General features: G+C 43.0%; 1 protein-coding gene across 2 annotated transcripts in view; it reads left to right on the top strand.

Moving 5' to 3' along the window:
- The window catches only part of ATXN10 (ataxin 10), a 1,945,293-nt gene that overhangs the window by 529,025 nt on the left and 1,402,014 nt on the right, over positions 1–14,254 (top strand). The window lies entirely within an intron of this gene.

Genomic DNA, 14,254 nt, shown 5'->3' with positions numbered 1-14,254 from the left:
GTTTTTATTTCAAACCAATTTGCTGGTCGACCACTCATTCTCAACCCTTACACAGTCTTTAAGTTGCAAGACTTATGTGTATCTTTATTGAAACTAGGTCCAGGCAACTTATCCTCTCTTGCTATTAGCCGGTCGACTGTCCCAGAAGCGTTTTCAGCCCAAAGGCGTTTTTCATCCAGAGTCAAAAACACAGGACTTTGGTCCAGCCTATTTGGACTTTCCATACCTTCCCAGTCGGATTGTCTTCTTATTTGGTATATCCTTAAGGGAGAGCTTACATTATCACTAGGTGGTACACGCTGTGCCTCCACATCCTCTAATTCCTCTTCGTCATAGACAGATAGTCATTAAATCATTTCCAGGTGAGGGACCCTGCACAGACCCAGTTTCCTCTTGCTTAAGAGGATTAGCATTGGGATTTCCATCTGGGCACTTTGTTCTGTTTTTCCTCTATGACTTCTCCTGGACTATCACTGGTTCAGGTGAAAAGGCACACAAATTATTCAAAAATTGTCTGGAGTCATTTGATTTTATATTTTTCGCGAGCAGCATATTATTTGACTTTTGTATCTGTGATTGTTTATTAGCTTTATGAAACAGTTTTTCTTTGCACCAGGTGTAAGTAATTTAAAAATTAGAGTCCTCAATTATTTCCATTTACTTCAATCCCTGGCAAAACAACAATTACATTGACTTGATTAGGCATTGTGTAATTCGCACATATATTCCTCCTGCTTCTATACTCGATCATCACATTCCTCACATCGGAAGTCAGAGGCAGTTTATCCAGGACAACAGCTCCCAAATCTTCCCCATATAGGGTTCTATGGTTAACATTCATTGCGACCTCCTATATACTCCTTAGAACAGTCTGCATATTTATATCAGACTTAGACAAATTTAAATCCTTGGTAGCTGATACCGGGAGGGTTATTTCTTCCTTGCTAGCCTTCAGCGACCTCAGTGCTTCTCTTGTTATATTGGTTAACAATCTGTTGTCTTCCTGCGTCTCCCTTTGGAGATCTAACAAGTGCTTGTGAGCCTGTGACTCGATTCATTCTCATGCTCCGGTCTACTTTGCATAGATGTTATATATGATTCAATATAAATTAACTTACAGTGCATCATGGCTGTCGGAGTAGCCTGGTCCTTGTAGCTGTCATTTATAGACTCATAAAGTTCTAACAATGGAGCCAACACTATCGTTAAAGCGGACATCAAGCTTGCTTGAGTTTGCGAGGCTGTATGTTTCTCGCAGAAACACTACTGTTTCTTTACAGCATGCAAGATCTTCTTGTTTTCTGTAATTTATTTGAGGTATAGGAGGACTCTGAGGATGAAGATCCTGTATCCAAGGAGGAGACTATCCTGTTTGAACCATGACAGTCCCAATGGCTCAAAATTCTCTGAGAACCCAGAGAACCTTGTAACGGGGAAGGCAAAGTGGTATTAGCCGCTAGCGGTCCCCTCAACTCAGACAAATCAGTTCTCTATGACACTTCTTTGATGGAAAACTCAGGTTCTCATTCTCTACAGTCATTTGGTCGTTTGAGCCAAATTTCATTCGAGCAGCAACTCTATTTTCCAACTGTATCAAAATGTCTGCTATGTCTTGAGATAGCCTTGCGGTCAAACTGGAATTGTCAGACGTTTCATCTCCCATTACAGGTTTCACTGCACATTGGGTATCAGTTGCGATTGCTTCATAAGTAGAGATGGAGATACTACTTTCTTTTTTTTTCTTATTAAGTTGTTTTAATCAAGAAACTTGATTTTCCAACAAGTACAATGAATAATACTTTTAAAACAATTAACAAGAAACAAAATATAAAAAAAGAATGAAAAGAATTGTAGTAATAGCTTAAATACAGTTCCACAAAATTCACAAGGACACTAATGACAGTAGGAAAAAATTCAAAAGTCAAATGACATTTAGAGAAATTCATATTATACATGATCATCAAAATGAAAATACAAAAATTTGTCAGGCCATTGACGAAAACCTCAATTAGTAACTCGGTTAATATATTCACAGTTTACTGTGAATTGGTCTTTTATGTTGGAGTTCTAAACTGTAGAGATAGTTCAAAATGGCATACTTGATTGACTGGGTGTTGGAATGAAACAATAGCTCCCACAATTTTTCAGTTGTTGTTATAACATAATCTTGTAATGGAGGCTTAAGGTACAAAAGTCTATGCCTAAGTAGAGATGGACATTCTGCACATAGGTGTTTCATAGATTCAATAGCTACTTTACAGAACCTACATGGAAGCTCGTCAACAGTTATTAATTTACGATTATACAATGTTTCATGCGTTGGCCATAAGTTTAAGCGAAAGCGCAGGAAATCATTTCGCAAGCGAGAATCGGGGAAAATCATCAAGTATTTTTCAGATGTGCCATAACGTTTCATGTTAAAGGGGTTATTAACGAATGAGCGGTATTGATTACACGCTTTTCTTGTTTGTGACCAATCAAACTCCCATAAGCGCACCTTGCTTTGCTATCAAAAGGGATGTAGAAATGCCTGAATTACTAATGATTTCCTGTGCCTGTGTTCTCCAAGTAAGAGGAAAGACATCTTTTGAGGTTAAGAGGTACTTTGCAATGTTGTTAATGAGGCCATTCTTGTCCTCGGCCATCAGGCATTTTCTGTAGAAGGTGCACATTTTCCACTTATGCATTGCATATAAGGACAACAAACCCAATTCATGTCTTATAATACATATTGGTTGAGATGACGGAAGACCTAGCACTCGTTTCCAATAACAGCCCTCAAGTAATGACCATTGTTGGTATGATTTTTTCAGGGCAGCTTCCGTGCCATACGTTATGACTGGGACAAATTTCTGCTTGTAGTAAGTTATTATAGGACTTATTGAGAACTTACAATATTTGATTTTAATTAGATGAGCCTGTGACACCGCTGTCAATACTTTTTGCTTGACAATCAATTCGTCAGGATTAGAACTGCAATTATGCGTGACGAAGGAGCCTAAATAGATGTAGGATGGCACTGTGCTGACTGTTAGTTGAAGGGGCCATTGATGTTTGGCGCAGCGTTGTCTTGATGTTCCGAATTGTATGAATTTGGTTTTCATTATATTAACAATATACTGTTACTACTAACAATTTGCTACTGTGTATCTATCTAAGATTTGCAATAAGACACAAAGGCCATTTGCAGTCTTTGAAAGAAGCACCATGTCATCTGCGTAAAGCAAATGTTTGATGTGGGTGTTAATTTTTGGCGAGTCTGTGGTAGCAGATTCAAAGTCCTCTCATATGTCCGAGATGAAAAAGTTAAATATCGCCGACGCCAATAGACAGCCTTGCTTTAAGCCACGAGCAGTGGTTATTGGCTCAGATAGTAATCCTTCGTGGTTTAGTCTAATTTGTATGGATGTACCAGTGTGCAGCTGGATGATCCATTTCAAAACATTCCAGGGACATCCTCTGTCCATAAGTTTTTTGTATAAAATTTCACAAGGGATGGCATCAAAGGCCATACGAAAGTCTATGAACGCCATGTATAGTGCTTGTTTTCGCTGGCGAGCATGGTGAATAATTGAGTTCAGAGTGATGACGTTGACCGATGTACCCAGGCCTGGTAAAAATCCGGTTTGAAATGGATCACGCAACTTGCACACATCCAACTATGTGTTGAAATGGTTCAATACCAGGTGGGTATAAGCTGAAGGGTCTGCTCTATTGCCCTTCTTGAAAATTGGGATTATGATAGAACATTTCCATGAGTCAGGTATACTGCCCTTGGCAAAGATATGAGAAAAGATTGTAATGAGTATAGAGGACCACTCATGGGGGTGATCCTTAAGCATGCCATTATGTAGGCCATCTGGGCCAACGGCTCTGGAACGACTCAGATTTTTAATGCATAGAAGAATATCTGCATATACAAGTGGAAAGGCATGTGATGTTGCCATGTTCAGTGAACTCAAATCAAGATCTGGGAACGCAGATTGGTACAAGGTATTGAAATGCTCACACCATTTATCATTGGTTACAGCAGATGTAAGTATAGCTGCTTGTGATTTGAGGGTGGCAATGTTCAAACAATTCCAGATACCACTAGTTGATTTAATAAGTATCTGTTTCAACATTTCTTCTCCGTTCTTTTGATAGTGAAGAGATCTCTCACCTTTTAACCAACACCTGTAAGTTGCTTTCAACTGTCTTTTGAGCGCGAGTCTGTTGGCCAGGGGTTCGAATTTTTCATTGCGTATATCTTGTCTAAGTTTTTTTTTTTTTTGAAGAACTGGATTATATGTATGTTGATGCTTATATCTGATGTCAAGATCTGGCAATCTAATCTGCTTGAAGAGCTGCATCATACTGACATAGGACTTGGGGGAATTATCAGATATAGAATTGAAGCAACTGGTCAAAACATGATTATAGTGGGCTAATTTCCCAGCGTTCCATTGCAAGCGGGAGCCACTATTATTCACGTGTAAAGCAGATAAATGGGTGGATCTGTAGCAGGAATGTTGGCCAGATGGAAGCTTAAGCAGCATGATTAGCTTGTGATGGTCACTGGCAGAAGAAGGTGTTACATGTAGAGACTCAACCTGGGGAAAATAATTTTTGCTGATATAAATGTAATCTAAAGTGGCCTGACGCGACAGGCACGCCCAGGTCGAGCGGCCAGGCACATCTCCGGGCACAGTGTTGTTGACCATGATGAGCCCTCTTTCTCGCATGGTTTTGGACCATATTAATTCCTCGGGCGTATGGTTGTTATCATCGAATGCTAGAATGTGTAAGTTTAGATCTCCAAGAATAATGGAGCATGTGATGCTGGCATCGGCAGCTATAATGTCAAGATGAGAGGAGAGGCAGGTGAAGATTGAGTCGACTGTTAAATTTTGTCTACTCCAATATATATTTACAATGGCTAAATTCAGATCACCTCGAGTCAGTTTCACGCTCTGAAAGTAAGGAGATGGAGAGGGATATTGTGTAATACTGAAGCCACAGTCATGCTTAATGGCTATGAGTAGGCTGCCAGAGGGGCGCCCCATTGACTTCTTGAGTGCAGGTGTTGAGACAATTGCATGCGAGGCCCAGCATGGGGTCTCTGTAAGCCATGTTTCCTGTAGGATCACTAGGTCATATTGGTCCATATTGCTGTCTATTGAATTTACAAAATGGGTATGACCTCTAGTGTTCCAACAGAGAAGGGGTATTGTGTGTAAGTCATTTTCTTGTTATGAATGTATACCATATTCTTGTGCACCTGGGATTCTTGAGACTTGGGGAAATGATGCGGTTTTAGTTGCCTCATTTTGTCGGGACTGATAGATTTGAGTTTGCGATTTCTCAATTTTATGGGCACTCGTATTGGATTCCTGGGATAAAATGAAGCCTATATCAAAGAAAGAAACATCCTCGCTTGCCAGAGTAGATTAAACACTAGACCTGAACGAACATATATTCTGACTTCCGCTAGGTCATGTAGATTTGCAAATTCCACCAATTCTATGTCAGTAGTAGAAAGTTCTTTCAGCTGTGGCACATCAGAACAAATGTTCAGAAAGCTTGTCCTGTTGAGAACATAGCTGGGAAATGGTGATGCGCGACACTTTAGATTAAAAGAGTAGAGTCGCAATTTGCCTGGGGCGTGCAAATGTTGTAAGTTCTCAATTACTTTGCGGGCCTGCGGATCATTAGTCCTATTCAGATTTTGCTGGTGAACCCGTTGTTCATTTGTGGTAATAAGTTCCTGTGATGCAATGCACATTTTAGGCAAGTTAGCCACTAGAGGGCCTCTGCAGTCCCTGTCACAGGATTTAAGTTCGTTCATGTATGAGTCAATGGATGATTTAATGTAATCTTGTACCTCTTGCGGCGGAGCTGTAAATATAGAATTTTGTTCACTTTGGATGTGGCTGGCACAGTTGAAAACCGCCTCAGAGCTTACTTGCGCCTGCGGCAGGTCTGATAAGGTGGTCAGAGCGGACTTATTCAGGGCCTTTTTGGAAGTCAGATCGATAGGTAGCGGCTCAATCAGGTCTTTCGAGGGGAATGTGACTAAGGATAATGCCTTCGATTTGTCTACCGTTTGGGGTGGCGAGATAACTCGAGTGATTGGTAGTGAGTGAAGAGTGTAAGCATGGATTGAGGCTCTTATCTCATCTCGCAATTGGGAAATGATAGACTCGGTTTCTTGCCGCAGGCTAATATTGGGTGTTGGGGATGTGGATATGACTGTGCTAACAGGAGCACACAGATTAGCCATTGCGGTAGGAACATTAGTAACTGGAGTTGGAAACATGGTGAGTGGAATAGGGTTCGGGAAGATGGTCTGTTTCACAAGAGCCACTAGATCATCAAGTTGCTTGTATGCGGCCACTGTTGGGATCTTGGCCGTAGAGTCGACAACAGGAGGGATATTTGTAGGCAGCTCTAGTCGGGCGGGGATTTTGACGTATTTGAGTACACTGTCTTTGGATTTTGGACAGTGATTTTTTTATTTGGCTTGATTTGTTTCATCCTTTTCCAATCTTTTCTTGAACGTCGAGCTCCTATTACTTTATTTGATAAGGTAGCCGATGAATGCGTGAAAAGCTCAAATATGTTTGTTGACTTTTCGGTGATTACTTTGGGGGTCTGTGATGGACCCGACTCAGACACTGACTGGATTTCATCAAGATCTAGCTGAGGTTGAGTGAGATTACGCTTGTTGGGCAATTTGTGCACTACGGATGGTAATTGTGCAATTTTAATAAGTAACTGTTGCGTTGCAGTGTCAGCCCCTACTACATTTGGTTCACTGGGTGGTGATGTTAATAATTGCATTTCCTCATTATTGATGCTGGCCACGGGCCCAGTACATGAAGTTTTAACACAAAGTTGTTCTATAAGTTTAGTTTGGTAAGAAACTTTATGGTCTAACAGTTCGTACAATTTTGCAATAGTTAATAAGGCGGTATTCATTGCACTCAGTGTGTAATTGAGCGCCGGGGCCTCAAGAAATGAGTAGCGTTTATCTTGGGGTTTGTGTATAAAAAAATCTGATGGGCGACCCTCTTCATGAAATCTGGTTCGCTGTGGTGTGGGCGCAATGAACAACAGAGGCTCGTTGATGGTTTGATTACGAGTTTTGTCTAATGCTGGGGATGAAACAGAATTCAAGTGATTGGAATGTGAGGAGCGGCCAGGGATAGTGGGTACTACTGTGTCATTATGTAACTGATCCCCTTGCAATTGAATTACATCGCCTGTATTCGAGCCTATGTATAGCACATCGGTGCTGGGACAGGATGAATTGTGGGAAAGATTCATGGATTCCAGAGTGTCTTCGCCTACTTCTCCCAATACTCGTAATTGCTCATACGCTTGCCGTTGATTGACCTGGGCAGCTACAGAGCACTGGATAGGTGCCGAGGCCAATATTGAAGTTATTTGCACATGAGGTAGATTAATGTTTTGTGCACTGCTAATCGCTGATGCTTCGAGAATGGGAGAGCAAACTTTCTGCTTATTTACATTGGAATGAAAGGTATCATGTATGTCTCCTGATAGACATGCGGACTCTAGTGTAGTATCTGTTACTTCCGTGTGACTGCTTGTAGTCGGGACGCTTTCAGTAGAGAGGCACGGAGTTGGGGTGGAATGGGGGGACAAATAGGGAGAGAACAGGTAGGCGGGATGTGTGGTGGCTGTTCAGGCTGAGGCGTTGCGGGAAGTAAGGTCTCTATGGCGATGGGGGCTTGCGAGATCGCAGTGCCCATTTCTGTCGGAGCCGCCATGGGCGCGGCAGGAGGGAGCAATGTAGCAATGTTCTATCTGTTGACATTTCACTAATTGATTGAGAACGGGCAGAAGCTGATCGCATTACTTGACTTTGGGAGTTGGGGGGGTGGGAGTGACAAAAGGCAAAACCGACTGTTTTAGGGAGGGACGGGGGACAGCAGTGAGAGGGCCCAGAACCACGTCTGGCATGGCTGTTTTCAAAGTGTTTTTCACTATGACCATTGTATTCGACTGTATATGAATACAAGCTTAAAAGAACACACAATTACAGATTATACAGAAATGAATAATGGAATTAAAACCGTATGATAATCAGCAAATTTCTAAAATCTATATGACATAGAATTTTAAAAGGTAAGAATATGTTTACTATGATTGCATCGCCTTGGGAACGCCCGATGGCTTGAGGAGCAGCCTTAATCCGTCTCTCCTCCCCACTGTCCAAGTAACAACAACAATAGTCACCACTTTTTACCTCCTTAGTGGACCAATCACGGCAATACCTCTTGAGCCACCCCGAGCCAAACAGCAGCAAAACAGCTCTTCACATATAAAAAGCAGGGCCCTTTACACTGCAGTTGGGCTTAACGCCGCAAGGGTGGCTGGGGCGGGTTTTACAGTGGAGATAATGTCACGTGACAGCTCACGTGACCGACGCTGAGCCCCTCCTCCTCCAGGAAGTAGTAACAAGTTGGCAAGAGTTTCAGAACACTCGCAGTGCCAGTAACAGGTAAATCCAAAAAACGAACGTTTTGGGCAAAGTTCCTTTGAGCAGCAAACACGCCGCTCGGGCGGCTGGGGCGGGTTTTACAGTCGAGATAATGTCACGTGACAGCGAACGTGACCGACGCGGAGCCCCTCCTCCTCCAGGAAGTAGTAACAAGCTGGCAAGAGTTTCAGAACACTCGCAGTGCCAGTAACAGGTAAATCCAAAAAACGAACGTTTTGGGCAAAGTTCCTTTGAGCAGCAAACACATCGCTCTGGCGGGTTTTACAGTCGAGATAATGTCACGTGACAGCTCACGTGACCGACGCTGAGCCCCTCCTCCTCCAGGAAGTAGTAACAAGCTGGCAAGAGTTTCAGAACACTCGCAGTGCCAGTAACAGGTAAATCCAAAAAACAAACGTTTTGGGCAAAGTTCCTTTGAGCAGCAAACACTCCTTTCAAGTTGCTGGTTCATCTTGTGGCAAATGAATTTGGTGTTGGCACCATTCTCATGCAGAATTTCGATGGAGACTCAACCTTGCCGATATCACCAGTGTTGCTTTCTAGCACAGTCTCCGTGCTCGTGGGTATTAATCACTGGGCTACCACCCTCAAGTGGCCGCAACACCGGCCAATAGGTTGTCATCCGTCGGTTCTGTCCAAAAAGGCCCTCCTATGGCTTAAATCAAGGGTAGGCTTGATGGCACCTCAGGCACAATTAACGGTAAACTAACGTGCAAAGATGAACCGGTTGGCTGAGATAGAGGCTTAGTTGTTCTCAGTCTTTCATGGCAGACATTCATTACGGCCTGCACCCTTGATTCCTGTGATCTAGCCTCCGCACACACCAATATAACGGCACTCACACCCAGGGCCAGTGAGGGTGAATTATGCCACCATCCACCCTCACGGCAGTATCCGGACTTTTCCCATGTCTACAGTCATCCTCTGTTAGCTCAAACCCCCCCTCACAAAGTACAGGGGGAGCACTTGGGGAATAGACACAGGGCATACTAAAAGTGAGTTATGTTGAATGTCCTGGCTTGCTTCTGCCGATCGGAGGCCTGAGGTGAATGCAAGGAACTGCAGCCAGGCTTGTCGTCTTGTCCTTTGCAAGACTCCTTTTACCAAGTCTTGATCCCACTCCATCACTGCAGCTTAAACGTACGGCCTTTGCTGGAAAATAATGGTGCCTGCAAGAGCCGTTTCCCAGGCAGAATTTCATAGGCACCAACACTGCCCCCACTCCGAGTCGCGGCGGCACACGGGGTACAGGAGAAACACTCCCACCTTACTCCGCTACGCTCCATGTTTGCCAACAGTTTTTATGGAGTGACTCCTCCTCCGGTCAGTTGGTAGTAGAAAAATACTGCACAGAGTTCACAGCATTCACCTCCACACGGGAAACACTCTCGCTGCACTCTGTGAAAAATCGCCTACCTCTCACAAAACTGAAGGTACACCTATGAAAAATATTTGTTTTTTGTTTCCACTCAACCTGTTCTGGAAAGCTTGGAAAATGGCGAATTCAGAACTGCACACATTTTGTTCCTAGCTCTTACACAGGTTTCTTTGTACATCATTTTGTTGCCCTTTTCTGAAAAAAAACACAATATTGTCACTATTTTTATTTTCTCACACCCCTCTAAAGCAATCTACAAATCCTTGGTGGCGTTATGACTGCTTACATGTGGGAAGGAAAGGGTGCACATTTGGCCAGGATATCACTTGTTACAAGGAATCAAATGCCAACATACAGAAATGTCCAAAACAAGACTCCGAACTGGGCGGACAATCCCTCAGCAGTTAAGAGGTTAAACAAAGCTTTGGAGGAGCCTGCTGCTCTTCGGAACTTCTCTTCAAAGTGAGTCTTCTTGTCATTAATGAGGACATTTATGCATTGAGCTCACTTACATTTCAGGCTCATTCAGTGGGCCTGATTAGGATTTCATCTCCAGGTATGCTCCATACGTCGTACGTCATGCTTCAAGGAGGCAAGTTCATCTGTGAAGTGTGTTTTCCCAAAGTGTTTGGCTGTAACTATTTTCTTTTTTGGAGTCGCAACCTTGTCAATATTGTGATTTATGTTGGAATAAGAATATTAAGAAATTCACTATTCCGTATCTTCGGCACCTGGTTTTGTTAATAAGGTATCTTTATACTACCACAACTCTACCTATCGGTCTGTTTAAAATGGTTGTAGAATATCCTGGTGGCAAAAAGGCCACAATAGCAGGTCCTAAGATATTTCTAAGCCAGGTGCCTAATGGATTTTCATTCAGACTTTGTTTCTGAGGTGTAATCGTACATTTCAGCCGAGTGAGCTGGCCCAGAGTGAGCATTATGTACAGCCCATCTATGAAATCCCTGCACTCAGGCCGGCTAGTTCTCTCTTTGTGTGTTGTACGTGTGAGGTCAGCGGAGATGCAGATCAAGGAGCCAGCAGGAGGAAAAACGGAGCAGCAGAGTGTGCAGGTGAGGTATTAGTTGGTGAGTGCAAGTGGCACTGCTTTGTGAGTGTATGTAAAAGAATGGTGGGGGTAAAAGGAGGGTGCCTGGGTAGGAGGTGGGTCGAGTTCTAGTAGGTGCGGGAAAGATTAGTAATGTAGAGGACGGAAGAGTAACATCAAAGGGTGGAGACATGACGTAGAAGGAACGAGATACATCTGAGGGACAGACGAGAAGAGGCAAGAGGCAGGTGGAGTTGTAGGAGGAATGTAGTGAGATAAGGAGAGGGAGAGGAGAATGTGTGGGTGGTAGGAGAAAGCCTGAATCAAGCAGGGTGTCTGCAAAACACAACTCCGTACAACTTTGGAACAATAGCAACTGGAAAGAATAGGTACAGTTTTAGGAAGTTCTTAGGGTTGTGCAGGGTGGGGCGGGGGGTTAGGCAGGAAAGACATCCAGCCTTTACGTCCTCGTATCCAGTATAAAATAGATCTTAGACAGTATGGGACCATTCTTTCTGATCTTACCTGCGAGCGGTGATTCAGGGACACCATGGGCTAGGGACGAGGTACATTATAAGAAGGGATAGAGATATTGAGAGAGAGAGAGATAGAGAACAATAAAGACCCTTGAACCGTCTCTGAGGCTTGGAGTAATTATTGTGACATCTGTGCCAGCAGTAGAGGGCTCTTCCAAGTTGGTCAGATGATTTATTTATCTAATGGTATTTTGTAATGCACCACATGTACACAGGACACTTCCTATCAGATAAACGATAGAAGAGGATACTCCGTTGTGAGAGCCTTTTCAAAGGCAGTTCAATGGGTGAGAGCCAGCACACATGGTGAGACAGTGGGGGTTATCACAAGGATTGCTGAAACGGTCAGGTGGGATGTAATGATCGAGGTGTTGATTCTTTGCGATGTGTGAGAAAATAAGATGGAGGACAGTTCAAAGGTTTGGAGATGTTTGTTTCCCTGCCCCTGATTGTACCAGTGATGTAGAGGATAACGCAGACAACCTGAATAGAACAACATCGAAGAGGTAGTTGCCTAATGGTGTAGTCTAAAGACAATTCCTGTCCTTGAATTCCTCAAAGGCAGGCTTATGATTTATTTTTGGGAAGGATATGTCATTTGCCTCAGTATTGTTGTACTTCTGGCTAAGAGTAGCGCAAAGGCAACCTACCTATGTGTTTGTCTTTGCATTCTGCATCTCCTGATGTTTGACTGCTGTATTCCTACATCATAATTTGTGGGCTGTATCGATCTTCCCTCAACACAGGACAAAACCTTTTTAAGCAAATGGAAGGACATATTTTTTTAATTGAAGTTAAGGTTATTGTTTTGGTACAGGTCCCTATGAATGACTGTAGCAGTGACCCAATAGAGAATCCTAATGAGGTTACTGTCCAGTCATCTCCTCCTCTCAGGTTTTTGGACCCCTTTCATTCCAGCCAATCAGGTGGTCTGAAATCAAAGTGTGTGTAACTAATGATGAGGGTTTAGCAATCGGAGAATAAACAAATCTGTCTTCTGTCTAAGTCAGCACACAGATGTAATTCATTCTGCTAGAAGTGCCTATTTATAAATCTGCATGGGTGTGTGGTGTGGTATTTCTGTAGGAAAGCACAGAATGTTCAGCACTACAATTTGTAATGGCTAAAAAAACGGACCCAGTATCTACGGTATTTCAGGGAGGAGCTGTTTAACTGTGGTCGAATGCTAAAAAAATAAAGTATTTCTAGGGAATTCCGGAATGGGGAAAAAAGAAATGCAGTACCGTTTAACTCTCTAACATGGGAACATTGAACTGGCATAGTGAACACATGTATACACCGGGGCCCCATTAACGTCTGGCTGGCTTTCTATGCCACCAGTGATAGCTGCCACCACCATCTGTGGTATTTCTAATAATCTGTCCGTTTGCAGAAATGAGAGGCCCATTGGTAACGGTAATCGCATTTCTAGAATCCCCCCTGTGGTATTCCAGAAATCGCACTTGCTGCATTTTTTTGGATCTCCTCCCCTATATTGATGGTGGTAATGCATAGAGTACCGTAGTGGTTCCTACCACTCCTGTGCATTTTATTTCAGTGCACATACAGGTCAAATCTGACTCTTTTATGCATCACATGTGAAAGGTGGAGAGATGGTAGCCATCGGAGATGCCAATTTCCCCCCCTCCCAATGCCCCGATGTATGGATTATTGAAGTGAGAAGCTCTTGTGGAATCATTATGATGACGTTTTATGATATATAAGAGTTTAAAATAGGCGGATTTTCAGAATGAAAATCGAGCGTGTTAATTCAAGGTATTTATCGTCGGTGGTATTCACTTCATATGCCTCCAAATCTGTAATCCAGCGAAGGTAAAATGGGCAGAACGTAGCAAATATTTCTGATCCCACAGAAACCAGAGACCTTAAACTAAATGTTGTGAACTTTTCTTTGTGGTGGGCGAGTGTTGTGAACTAATATGGTGATACACATTGGCAGACCTTTGAGGAAATAAATACCTTCTACAGGGTCTTCCCTGCAATTCCGAGCTATTTGCTGCCAGCGGGGTTCCTTTGTAATGCTGCGGACGGTATGTAAATATGTGCTCTGTAAAGCGCTTCGGATTAAGGAGCTATATAAATAACACCTCATTATATGTATTTTTACAAACTTTAAATGCGGTGGGAGGGAAAACTGGATTTATTTGGCAAATATGACTGTTTTTACGGAAACCGCCGAGACTAAATATTGTAATGTTTTCTCTGGGCCCATGAATGCTCAGATTCGTTGTGAACTAATATGGGGGATGCATATGGATATGGCAGGGTGCAAAATTTCAATTTGAAAGCTACTAACCAGCCATAAAAGTCACTCGCCGCCTAAATTCTATACTTACACAGCCCGCACAATTTCTTACTCTCCAAGAGTCAACTATCATTAGCCAATGGCTAGTGACGAGTGCAATCTCCAATAAAAATGCCACCTTGAATGACACCTTCAACCCAAAAATTCCAGATAAGCTCTTGCCTACCACAGACCCCACCCGCTTCCAGTTCTCCAAAGTCAACATCCTGGAAGTCGAAAAAATTATCCTGTCCCTAAAACCGTCTAACTGCCAGGGAGATCTGTGCCCAGCACAGCTCATTAAAGATGCTGCCCGTGATCTCTCCCCTTTCATCTCTAAATTGATTAATGCCTCCTTTGCTACCGGTTCAATCCCTACTAACCTAAAACAATCCTGGGTACTCCCTCTACTGAAAAAACCCACACTCGACCCAGCCATACCTACAAATTACCGACCTATAACGACTGTTCCCTTTCT

The sequence above is a fragment of the Ambystoma mexicanum genome, chromosome 12 (assembly GCF_040938575.1).
Source record: "Ambystoma mexicanum isolate Mex_15411 chromosome 12, UKY_AmexF1_1, whole genome shotgun sequence".
NCBI lineage: Eukaryota > Metazoa > Chordata > Amphibia > Caudata > Ambystomatidae > Ambystoma > Ambystoma mexicanum.
This window is presented reverse-complemented; position numbering and strand designations above follow the sequence as displayed.